Source organism: Balaenoptera musculus, chromosome 9 (assembly GCF_009873245.2).
Source record: "Balaenoptera musculus isolate JJ_BM4_2016_0621 chromosome 9, mBalMus1.pri.v3, whole genome shotgun sequence".
NCBI classification, from domain to species: Eukaryota; Metazoa; Chordata; class Mammalia; order Artiodactyla; family Balaenopteridae; genus Balaenoptera; species Balaenoptera musculus.
The window spans coordinates 20,639,309-20,652,485 of record NC_045793.1 but is presented as its reverse complement, the minus strand read 5'-3'; the positions used below and the strand labels follow the sequence as shown (position 1 = coordinate 20,652,485).

Genomic DNA, 13,177 nt, shown 5'->3' with positions numbered 1-13,177 from the left:
GGATTCCTGGGTCCAAACCAAGGCTCTACCACTTACTAGCTGAGTAAATACTGTAGTTAACCTCCCTAGGTCCTGTTATTCTCATGAGTAAAATAGACTGGTGTAACACCTACCTTACAGGATTCTACATACAGAAAGCATTTAGTACAATGCCTGTAACATAATAAGCACTCAACACATTAGGTAAGTAGCAGTAATAATAATAGTACCCACTATGGGGTCAGGGATACAGAGGAAGCAGTGAGTTTCTGAAAAGAAGAAAATCTCCAAATTCACTAAATACACCATGACCACATATAGCTCTGTCCTCTCCATCTTTTTTTCCCCCAATTTTTCACCAATAAGAAGTTCTGCCTTTTTTTTTTTTTTTGGCTGCGTTGGGTCTTCGCTGCTGTGCGCCGGCTTTCTCTAGTTGTGGCGAGCAGGGGCTACTCTTCGTTGCGGTGCGCGGGCTTCTCATTGTGGTGGCTTCTCTTGTTGCGGAGCATGGGCTCTAGGCGTGCGGGCTTCAGTAGTTGCAGCACGTGGGCTCAGTAGCTGTGGCTCACAGGCTCTAGAGCGCAGGCTCAGTAGTTGTGGCACATGGGTTGAGTTGCTCCACAGCACGTGGGATCTTCCCGGACCAGGGATCGAACCCGCGTCCCCTGCATTGGCAAGCGGATTCTTAACCACTGCGCCACCAGGGAAGTCCCAGTTCTGCTTTATTTTTATGATCAAGGACCCCTAAAATGTAAATTGACTATAATGACTCTAGCAGTCCCATCCTTGCACATGCTCCTTTCTTTCTTTCCCACTTGCCTCTAAGCTCCACAAGGGCGAAGACCTGGTCTGGGTTTTTTTCACTGCTATATACCCAAGTGCTTAAAACAGTGCTTGCCCCACACAGTAAGTGCTCAAAAAAGACCTGAGTAAACGCATGAATGAATGAGCGGCATATTTCCAACCACAGACAAAAATGGAAAACACGTTACAGAAAATAGAAGACCGAGGAATTTACGAAACTAGACACAAACTGAGCCCTACAAAGGCCAAGCCACCATGATGTTAAGTGTCACAAGTGTGATGATCCCAGACCATACTAACCTAAAACAGAAGGGCGTTTTACATTCCACAACATTTCAGAGCCTCTGAAATACCTAACTCTGTGTGTGGGTGTGTGTTCTACAAATCACCTTTGCAAAGTAGTTGTAGGTCATTAAATGATCTCAATGAATCCATAAAAGAGGAAGCTTATTCGAAGAAAATATTGCTATAAATGCTTTATGTGGAGGGTGGGAGAGGTGGGGAAATGAGGAATAGTGCGATTTAGACATTTCTAGTCTATTGCTTTTATTTCTGAAGGCACTGGACAAAGCTCTATTAGTTATAGAAAAAAATTTTCAATTTTTTGAAAAATCACCTTTGCAATTTTAGAAAAAGAATTTAGAAAATTATAGAAGAAAGTTTCGCTTTCTTTCAATACCTAATACATCTAACTATGCTTGACTCTTGGCTGAAGAGAGATTGCGAGGGGCACAAATTGACCAAAAAGAAATTTTCCTTTCTTAATTCTTACAGTTACTTTCATTTATCCTTACAAATAGACCTGTACAAATTCTCAAATAGTTAGTTCTAAAGGAATAGCTGAAAATAAAACGAAACGAAAGGTCTGTGTGTGACTGTTTATGAAACAGAATTTTGTATCTTTAAGAAGTCTGACAGTAGGGCCCAGAACAAATTATCATTACCTATCAGCAACTCAGTGGTACAATCTAATAAACCTCAGTTTTCTCAGCCCCAAAATTTGAAGGTTGAGCTTTACAGTCTAAGGTCCCTTGCAGTTAAAAGTTTTACAAACATCATATATTAAATATATTACTCTCCATTCCAAAATTTCTTGAGAAATGTAGAGTCAGGGGATAAATGAAACGAAGGAGTATTATCTCCAAATTTTCTAATTTTCACTCAATGAGCGCTTATATTTCTAGTCTCACCCTTAGAGTTTCCAACTACTTGATTAAAAACTGTACACCTGTATAACTGATTCACTTTATTATAAAGCAGAAACTAACACACCATTGTAAAGCAATTATACTCCAATAAAGATGTTAAAAAAAAACAAAACTGTACACCAGGTAGAAGTAAATGGTATTCACAAATTCATTCAGTATGTAATTATTGGTGACAGGCACTATTCTGATTACTGAGAATAAAATGGTGAGCAAAAGAGACACCTACCCTCATGAAGCTTCAACTCTGACAAATTCATTATTTTTAAAAAGTGAGGTTGCCATGAAACTATATGGGTAGGAGCTGATATCTAAACTGAAATCTAAGAAACATAAAATGGGCAACATCAGGAAGGAAAAACTGTCTTAGAGGAAACATCAGTCAGTTCCAGAGGCACTGGGCAATTACTTTCTGTAGTTAAACTTCTGTACTGCCTTTTCAGATACCAAAGGCTGGGTAACCTAGACACTGAGAGCTCTCTTCACACACACACACACACACACACACACACACTTACCAATATACATTAGTGCGAGGCTTTGGAAGGGTCCCTGAAGCTTAAAATCACCTTTGCAATTTTAGAAACAAAAATTTAGAAAATTTTAGAAGAAAGTTCCACTTTCTTTCAAATTATTTTGGAGGGCAGAGTTTCAGAAAAAATGGTATAACTAATAGAGCTTTGTCCAGTGCCTTCAGAAATAAAAGCAATAGACTAGAAATGTCTAAATTGCACTATTCCTCATTTCCCCACCTCTTCCCCCCTCCACATAAAGCATTTATAGCAATATTTTCTTCGAATAAGCTTCCTCTTTTATGGATAGAGATCATTTAACGACCTACAACTACTTTGCAAAGAAAATGTGCTTGTATTCTCAGAAGCTCCCAATTCTTTTCAGACCTTCCTCTCAGTGCCCTTGTTTTTATATTCCATCAGGCTTTTCTATTCAATGGCCATCTATGAAAGATAGCGGCTGCGTGATCAACCAATTTTTCTCTTATTTTGAGCCCAATGTGATGACTCTCTTTTCTGGGCCTCTCTGAGTGCTACTGGCCTCCTTGAGTGTAGATCCAAAGCCAAGTTGTTTTGCAAACACTCCCCAAGGGAAAGAAGGGTGAAGCCCTCTTTGACAATAGAACCTCTACTTTTAAGGTCCGTGTGACGTGTAAAGAAAAAAAAAAAAGGTATGAGATAAAGTAAGTCTTTCATTATTGGGTTTCCAAAGATTTAAGAATTATCTCAAAATAAAACTAAACATACCAAGTATCTTGGAGAATACATTCTCTTTTTTATTTACTGGCATTTCCCACTTACTATTTCAGATCTGCTGGTCTAATATTATTCTACATTAAGCCCCTGATTTAAGTTTCATTTAAATTTCCTTCTTTTAAATACATATCTCTCCTCATTTAAATTCTCTAGAGTTTTAAGCACAGAAGTAGGAGTTTAGTGTAAACTTTTCTTATTTGCATTAAGTAATTGGATAGCTTGCCTAAGCTTAATGAAACAAATACCAGTCAGCTCTGCCCTTATACCTCAAGCCCTAGCAACCTAGCTCTTGTTCTCAGTGTATTCTCAATCAGGTAAGAGATTTAAGATACACCAGCAAAATGAATTTCTAAAAACCAGCCAAATCTCCTATAATGAATATTATATTACAACATGTCCTTTAAATGGAAATAATAATAATAATAATAAATTACTCAAATATATTCAGTTCTCATAGATATCTGGTAATATTAATAATACCAATATTATTTTATTGAAAGAACCTAAAGGTTTTAAGAAAATGGGAAGGGTATTTTAAAGATAACTTTAGCTAGGCATTTTTTATGTATTCAACTTTGTTGTCCTCGAGGAAGGAGGCATTACTATCTTCCATTAACATGAGAAAAACTGAGATGTGGAAAAGCACACAGGAGACATGAAGCGACCTGATCTGGTTTCCAAAGCCATGATTCTTAAACCTCCTGAAGAGTAACACCACCACCACCCCAGCGGGAATCAGTTTCCATTACATTACTCACCTTTGTGGTCATATAAGGACAGTTTTTAAAAATCATATTACTCATAATTATTTTAAAAGAAGCTCACTTTTTATTTGTTTTCATTATGTCAAGTCAGACTTTGCCAGAGTCAAATCAGCCCTTTCCCAAAGTGGTTTGGCTTTCAATGGCCCTAAATGTTTCTCTGAACCTGGCCATTCACAAACACTCAGATTTATCTTCATGTAGGCTGACACATAGGTAATGCTATACAATTCTAGCTTAGAAAATTACTTTATAATTTAATATATAAGGCCATTATATTACTGAGGGAAAGTTGATAAGAACCTCAGATAATGGGTGAGGATAAATGGGAATCTGAGATTGCTCTAGATAAAGTGATTTGAGGAAATGATTTATCTAAAATTGAACTATGACCATGACACACAGACAATATCTGCATAGTATTGCAATGTACTTGACTCAGACTGTTTCAAACACTGGAAGAGAAAAATGAGCGACTACAACCTCAAAGGTCATTTTTAACGCTAATGATGAATTTTATTTTAATGCATCATACTTTGTCAGGACATGCTGAACCAGCATTCAAAATACTGTTTACTACTCATTTTTTAAATGGAAAAGCTGAGCCAGTAATCCAACAAACTAATTATTATACTATTAAAAATAATGACAGAACAAGTACACAGCTTTCTATCAATAAGACTTTACCAAAATAAAAGTACAAGGCAAGCTTAATAAAATTTCTCAGCTCAAATTATTTCAAATCCTGGAAGGAAATGTCCATGCACTGAGATCCCAAAATAAACACATAAAAATGAATGTACATTAATATAACCATATTACATTCACATATAATATGTATCTATATGTAACATCTATATAAGTATATAGAGATGTAATATCTATATGTATAACAGATAAAGAGTTATCATTTATTCATGCTTACTTTGTACCAGGTACAGTTCTAAGCACTCGACAGGTGTAATTCATTTAATCCTCACAAAAACCCTATCAAATTACTGTATTTCAGATGAGGAAGCTGAGGCACAGAGAAGTTAGGTAAAGCTAAGGCTTACAGAACTTGTAAGTAATTTGCCCGAGGTCACAAAGCCAGTGAGAGGTGTAGCCCGGCAGGCTGACTTTGGAGCCTGCATCCTTACAGAAGATACACCCATGAACAAACACACACAAACACATAATATATATATACTACTATAATGTAAGCCAGGGGGGTAAGAACTTTGTCTTATGCACCACTGTAACCCAGACACTAAATAGTGCCTGGCTCTTGGCAGGCATTCAACAAATATTTTTGAAAGAAATGAATAGAGTTTAATATGATGGAACACAGGTACCCTTTATATAATGGTAATTTAGAAAGAAATGGCACTGTCTTGGAATGCTGAATGACTGAAATCTAGCAAACCTACAGTAAATCAGTATTATTTAACCAGCATTAAGACCTGGTTCTGAATACAACCAAGAGGACATTTATTTTGGTCATCTATGTTTCTACATAAATATCATTTAAAATGTCATTCAGAATTTAACAATTGATGTTTCCTTCCTTTCCACAAGAACACTTTTAAAAAGTGATTAAAGCACACTAAAATTTACTCACGATCTGGGGGCATTTTCCTGCATGGCTTCAAAATGATGCCTAAGGGAAAAAAACTCAGCCCATAACCGGAAGCCTACAACTATTATGAGGGATTACCCATAGCTATAATCTTAAATGGTTCTCATCTCCCCCTTCCAGACAATCACCTCTCCTTTACACATTGCATATTACTTTGTACCTCGAGTCCCTATTTCAAGTCTCACTTGAGAACAAGTTCTACCTGTCTTGGATTTTCTCGGACCATTTTCTTATCAAATACATTCTCTTACTGCACTGAAAAAATAGATCTATATTTGAAAAGAATTCTGGTTTTAGTTCACAAGTTAACGTCACCATATCCATGGCCCACACACCCCCCTCCCTCAGGAATTCACAATTAAACTCCCCAGGAGGAAGTTACGCGACACCCCAAAGCACCCTTGTCTTGCATCTAACTAGAAGGACCTACGGCCTCTTTTTTATCTGTCTTAAACTGAATATTTAGAGGCATCCTAAACTACAATAATCATCTTTTTATCTTAAAGTATACATCAATTGTCAAAACATTCAAAATACAACTGAACAATGGTGGGAGCAGGGAGGCAGAGACACACACCACTGAACTGTGCCATATCAGCAGGGCTTGAAAATAAACTGTTCTATAGAAGTAGTGGAAGGAAATGCCCATGCATGACCTGTTACTACTGAAGACTTGTTTTGAAAATACCTACACCCTTCTCCCTTGCGAACATACACTGGATGGGTGCTGCAGCTGTTTATTTACTGAGGTGCTCGAGAAGGACCACAGAGTCCTCGGAGGAAAAACGAACCAGAGGTCAAATATCTCTGGGGCAAATCCCTTTCATCAGCCCAGCGGGGCAAGACAGCAACTTAAGCACTGGCCTCACCCCACGGGCCTGAGCCAGGGACAGATGACAACATGAGATGGTTGCCTCCTGAAGACAGGAAATCAGGACAACATTCCCTGGTTCAGGGCCCTGGTCTCTGAAGAAATGACAGCATCCTAGTATCCTAACATATGCAAAAGATACATCAAGCCTTTTACAGTGTTTTGCACTTATGTTTCTTTTTGTTAAAAGACACATTTTTGCCAGGACACATATTTTGAAACTGTCCTTGTTCAGTTGGTAAGTCTTGGCAAACTTTTGGCCAGAGAGAGAGAAGATATTACCATTCTCCTTTCTAAGATTTGTAGGGCAAAGAATCAATACTTTTCTTCTTTTCTATTTCAAAGGACTTTCAAGCTTGAACCAAAATGCAACCTCTCACCCTCCACCTGCATTACGCCTCTCAAACATACACAGATACACACACCACCTAACTCACTCCAATGCTTTTTATGGTAGATGCTTAAATGTTAAAGCTTAGCGGACTCCTCCATCAATCCTAAACATTTTTAAAGAAAGAATAATTACACAAAGTCCTTTATTATTTTTTAAATCAAGTAGTCTTTGAATTTTTAATCATTTTTGATTCCCATATTGAGCTGCTAATTTGACTGATGCATAAAGGTTAATGACTGCTGTCTTTATAAACTTCGGTTGTTATCATTACATAATTGTGCTTTTTTATTCTGTTTAGCGCTTACAACCTTCATTTGTACCTTTTCTCATATTTTTGTTTGGTACAGCTTTGCCAATCCATTAATTCTTTAACTTTTATTAAGATTAAAACAAATTATTTTAAGTGTATGCCACATAAATAATACATAGCTCTTGCTGTGTGTGTGTGTGTGCGTGTGTGTGTGTGTGTGTGTTAATATAATCTGGCAGCCTTGATCTTTAAATGGGTAATTGTGGCCAGGCACAATTATTAACAGTAAGAAATTGACACACCTTACTTTATTTCTTTCCTTTTATATTACGTTTACTATTAATCTTACTTTGCTGTTATTTCTTTTTACCCTTTCCTTATTTTCCCAGTTATATCAAGTTACTACACATTCTCTTCCCCTCTCAAAAAGATCTTTGGTATTTTTCTATGAGATTTGTGGTCATCCTCTTCCTGAACATTCACAAACGCTTTTTTCCCTACTATTGTTTAAAAACAAAATTCCTACTATTTTCTCTACCACCACCCTCTGCAAACTCAGTAAGATGAAATCATTTGAATACTTTGACTGCCCACCCCCAACTCTTAGCTAAGAGTTCAGTGCTTTTAAATTCATACAATTCCTAGTTTTCTCATTAAGAATTACTCTTCATTTTCAAGAATCCTTATTAGCAGCTTTATTAGATGTTCCCCGTCTATCATCCATGTATATAGTGCAAAGGTTGATTCTCGTGGGTGCTGCTTCTCCTCTCCAACTCTCCCTATTTAAGATCTGTTATAATTAATTTGTAATTTGGTTCGAATTCTTTAAGAATCTTCCTAAGATGGACCAGCGTGTCAGATACTTAGCTGTGACTCGGCTTCACACCCCTCTTTATCGTCTGCTTTGTGAAGTGGCAGCGGGAGTCTCTAAACCCCATTTCTGGTTTGCAGCTGGGTTCCTGTTAGGCTCTGTCAATAGAGGGCGCCAGAGGGAGACCGCAGGCTGGAGGAGGGAAAAGGAACTCTCCAGTTTGCAGTCTACGCCTTGCAGCATTGCTCAGGACTCACTGCTTCAGGCTAGCAGCAGCACTTGTTCCTACAGCAGCAGTCCAATCCAGTTTGCAGTCTGCTCAAACTTGCAACCTAACTGCACCTCACTCTGGAAACACCAGCCCTGCCTCCCGGTAGGCTCCTCAAAAATCTGAGTCCAAGACCCACTGGCCTCCCCTCCTCTGGACTACAGTTCCACAGAGCCCTCCTCCAAGCATCAGTGTTTTCAATCCTGCTGCTTCCTGCCAGTGCTACCTCTGGGGTAGCTTAGAGCTGCACTGGCCAATACAGTCAACATTAGCCACACGTGGCTGTCAAGCCCATGAAATTTGATTTGTCCAAACTGAGATGTGCTGTTAGTATAAAATACATACTGGATTTTTAATATTGAGTATGAAAATAAGAATGTAGTCGGTCTAATATATTTTATAGTGATTATACGTTAAAATATAATGTTTTGAATATACTGGGGAAAATAAAATCTTAGAATTTTTTTTTTGATGTGGCTACTAGAAAAATTTTAATTACATAGATGGCTCACATTACATCTCTACTGAACAGCCCTGCCTTTGAGTTGTTTTGTTGTTGTTCTGCATTAACAATTCTTGCATTAAATTCTCTCTGTGTAAATAACTGACGAGTTTTGTCTCCTTATTGGATTCTGGCTGCTGTTTACATTAATAAATTCTCCAAATCCTTGCGTATCTGTGAGTCTCTCTTTCACCCTGACAGGCACATGAGAGCTCAACACAGAATTTGGGGGTTTCAGTCCTTTCTCAGGAATCCCTAGATGTCACTCTGCCTTCTAGCTTCCAGTTTGGCAAAGAAAAGCCTAAACCCAGACTGACCCCCTTTTCCTTTATAAATCAGTGGTTCTTTCTGTCGGGAAGCTTGTAAGATTTTCTCTTCATCCTCAGAGTTCAGAAATTCTAGCAGTGTATGACCAGGTGTGCATCTTTTCTCATCAATCCCCCTGGAATAAAGAGAGGTCTCTCAATTTGCAGACTCCAGTCTTTCTTCAGCTCAGTGAAATGTTTTTATATCATTTAATTATCACAGCTCCTCTCTCTCTTCCCTTTATTTCCACCTAGAATTTAGTCTATTTCATCAAATATACAGGGTTATTTCACCCTCATCCTTCAATATGAAATCAAGATGCCTCTTAAAATCAATGTGTCTTACCACCAACAACCAAGTGGCAATAGTTGCCAGTGCCACAAACATCAAAAGCACCATTCAAATATTTCAACAGTCCTTGCTAGAAGCACCTTTTTTGAGTGTCTTTCTCCCTGGCTGCTGCTGCTTTTCATCTTCTACTCACCAGGGCTCAGGCCCGGCTGTCCGGTTATGTTAAGCAGAGGTGCCCGCTGAATGGTGGGAGATGAAGCAGTCTCCACCCTCTGGCCCAGTGGTATACCACCGGCTGAGACCTTTTCCGCCCCCTGTCAAGGGAACCAACAGAAAGTCTCTCTGTTCCCGTCTCCCACCCTCTACCCACCCAGACAACAGAGACAAATCAAAAGGTTCTCTCAGGAACATTCAAATAGACTGGGGCCAACTTGTGCTGTGCCGAAACTAACCTACTGGCTCTCACCCATCCATCAGATGCTCTACTAAGAAAAAGCACCTGCGAATTAGACTGAAATTGCAATGAGAGGACAATGGAGATGCTTTCAAGCTTCCAACTCCCTAGAATCCTTTCCACCTTTAAAATTTCTATTAAAGTGCTCACTTCGGCAGCACATATACTAAAATTGGAACGATACAGAGAAGGTTAGCATGGCCCCTGCGCAAGGATGACACGCAAATTCGTGAAGCGTTCCATATTTTTTCAGCTCGGTGCTTTGTGACCACCTAGAGGGGTGGGATAGGGAGGGTGGGAGGGAGGGAGACACAAGAGGGAAGAGATATGGGGACATGTGTATATGTATAACTGATTCACTTTGTTATAAAGCAGAAACTAACACACCATTGTAAAGCAATTATACTCCAATAAAGATGTTTAAAAAAATTTCTATTAAAGCTTTTTTTTCCCACATTAAAGGGTTACAGAAAGTCCTCTACATATAAACCTAAGTTGCAAACTTTCAAAGATGCAAACGTGTGTTCCATCAACGTCAGGCATGAGTGAAACTGCAGCTTGCCCTCCGTCTCCTACTGCTGACGATCCTTCAGCTCTGCCATCTCCCCCCTCCTCTCCCTCCTGCAGTCAGTAACTCCTCTTGCCTGTTCACTCGATGCCAGCCCCTGTATGCCAGCTGTTGTACTGTACTACTGTTCTTTTCAAGGTACTGTACTATAAGATTAAAAATATTTTATTTTTTGTTTGTTTTTTATGTATTACTTGTGTGAAAAGTATTATAAACCTATGACAGTACAGTACTATATAGCCGATTGTGTCAGTTGGGTACCTAGGCTAACTTTGTCAGACTTACGAACAAACTGGACTTAGGAACGTGCTCTTGGAATGGAACTCCTTCGTATGTAGGGGACTTATTGTACTTACAGCATTTTAGGGCAGAGTTAAGAGATTAAAAGTGCTGGATGGGGCAATCTCGGGCACTGTACATTAATTCTTATGGAAACCGTTTCCCTATTTTCGTCTCTTCACTCTAAGCTGCATTTTCCTAAAAAAGAAACCTTGTTCCTAAAAAGAAACATAGCCCCCCCCCACCCCATACTGCAAGGACTATGAAGTCTTTCTAGATATATACAGGGTGAAAACTACTAATACCAGAACACAGTCAAATAAGAGCAATTTTTACATGGGGACAGAACAACATGGTCCAGTTCTGCAGCTCACAGATCATCATCAGGCATAACTGAGGGACAGGTCTTGGGGAATCAACAGACAGAAGACACCCTATATCGCAGAGCTCTGCCTTTAGTATCACACGGTAGTAAGTTCAAGATTAAACTCCATAGCAAGCACCTGTTCTATAATGCTGGTGAAATGCTCAGCCAACTGCTGTAAAGGCCAGTCTGGCTGAGAGAAGAGGGCACCCTCTTTGGAAAACTGAAGAGAAAATGAAGTTGTATGTGAAACCGAGGGACAACCCACCTCCAAGCAATTTTGTTCCCAAAACACTATTTGAAACCCACTCCAACAAAAGGATAAATAGTCAAATTTTGTATCACTGAGCACAGTCACAACTGTTATTATTAGCTAGTTAGACACAGGCTTGAGAAAAGAATCTCCGTCAGTCTCACTTCTGAATAAAGACGGCCCTATATTTTTTACTTCAACTACTCTGTAACCTCAAAAGAAATATCAAGAGTGGAAGGGGCCTTCTCCATGAGGCCAGGCTCATCTTTCTGTTAAAGTCGCCTTGGTCCGCACAGGAAGCACAACAGACAGCCTCGGCTCCCACCCCGCCCACCCCGCGCTGCACTCTCCCTAGGTAACAGCGATCCACGTTCATGCCTCTCTGACACTACTCACCAGCTAAAAATCCATTCCTTGGCAGATGTTTTATTTCTAGCATTCCCTATGAAATCATGCTAAAGAAAAAACAAACTCTAATAAAAACACATTGATCTGAAAGCCACACTAAGCAGTATACTGGATCTCACTTCATTTTAATTTTCACCTTAAACATAAAATGAGATGGCAGAAACACGTATCGAAAGAGCAAATGATGTGAAATTCGGTATGCTTCTACCTACTGTCACTTTATGGTAACTCCTATTCATTCCCTTGATATTTCCCATCTCTTACAAGTTAAATCACAGACATACTTTAAGAAGTAAGAATTACCATTCAGAACTCACATCAACGACAAAAATAAAACAAACGAATGGAGTTGCAAAACGAAAAAGCATTAAAAAGTACTTTTCAGGAATTTACTATGCACACCATAGTGTGAGGACAAGGAATCAGCCCAGGAGACAGAGCGGAACAGTGAGGCCTTGCTCTTGAGGAGTCTGCTGGAACACAGTTCCAGCTATTCCAACAAAAGCATTCAGGCCCATGTGGTCCTCTCATTCTCTATTCCACTTAATTTGTTATTTTTTAGTAGTGAAGGCTTTAACATATAACTTATGTCATCCAAATGAAAAAATGCATAATATTCAACTAATTATAATATAACCATTTATGGAGTACCTCCTTATGCCAGGTATTTTATTTCATTTAATCCTCACAAAAATCCCACAGAGTAGTTGCTATTCACCTTTCAGAGCTGAAGAAACCAAAGCTGAGAGAAGTTAAACTGCTCAAAATCACGTAGGAAAATATGTGGTGGCATCTGTATTCTACACTTGCGACTCCAGAAACCATGTGCAAGTCACTATACTACATGGTCTTGATTGTGTGAACTAAAACGCTCAGCCAAAGCCCCCCAAAGTAAAATGTTCCATGGTCTGGTTCAAATATTAATACACACGTCTAGGTTTTCCTCCCTCCCTTAACAAAGCCCTTCCTTCTTCCATCCATTTATGCAGGACACAACTCAACTGGCCCTAATGCAGTTGCAAACACAAACACAGGTACTGATATCACATGGCAACGAGTGGCTGGCTGACAGGCGATCCAGAATGTGCTTCCACGCTTTTCTTTTTCCACTCACAGACTCCTGAGGTCGAGAAATACTGCTACAGTGCTATTCCAAAGGTACAAATCTGCGTATAAAATTACATTAAGTGAAGAAGGATAAACTAAAGATTATAGTCACACTGAGTATGACTACAAAACACTATGTATAACATTGTACAAAAATTCAAAGAGGCCTGTGTTAGGTCTTTCTCCCTTTAGAGTTACTACAGCTGAGAAGGTAATAAATTACTGTTTAAGTTGCTTTGCAAAGGTACCAATGCCTATGCTGAGCCCCAAAGTTAGTAGTTACAGAGGTGGCGATCCTCCCAAACCCCTTCACTAATCCACAACGTAATTCTCAGTGAGGAGGAAAAGGAACTGCGAAGTTGGAGTGAGGATGATGGAGTGAGGAGGACGTGCACTCACCAGGCTTTTGAAATGGA

The 13,177-nt window shown here is 39.1% G+C and overlaps 1 protein-coding gene and 1 non-coding gene across 2 annotated transcripts in view; one reads left to right on the top strand and one right to left on the bottom strand.

Moving 5' to 3' along the window:
- CHCHD3 (coiled-coil-helix-coiled-coil-helix domain containing 3) overlaps window positions 1–13,177 on the bottom strand; it is a 281,556-nt gene that overhangs the window by 182,000 nt on the left and 86,379 nt on the right. The gene's annotated exons all lie outside the window — the stretch shown is intronic.
- On the top strand, window positions 9,925–10,031 carry LOC118901386. Its single transcript, XR_005021360.1, has one exon. It is a non-coding gene; the product is annotated as a U6 spliceosomal RNA (small nuclear RNA).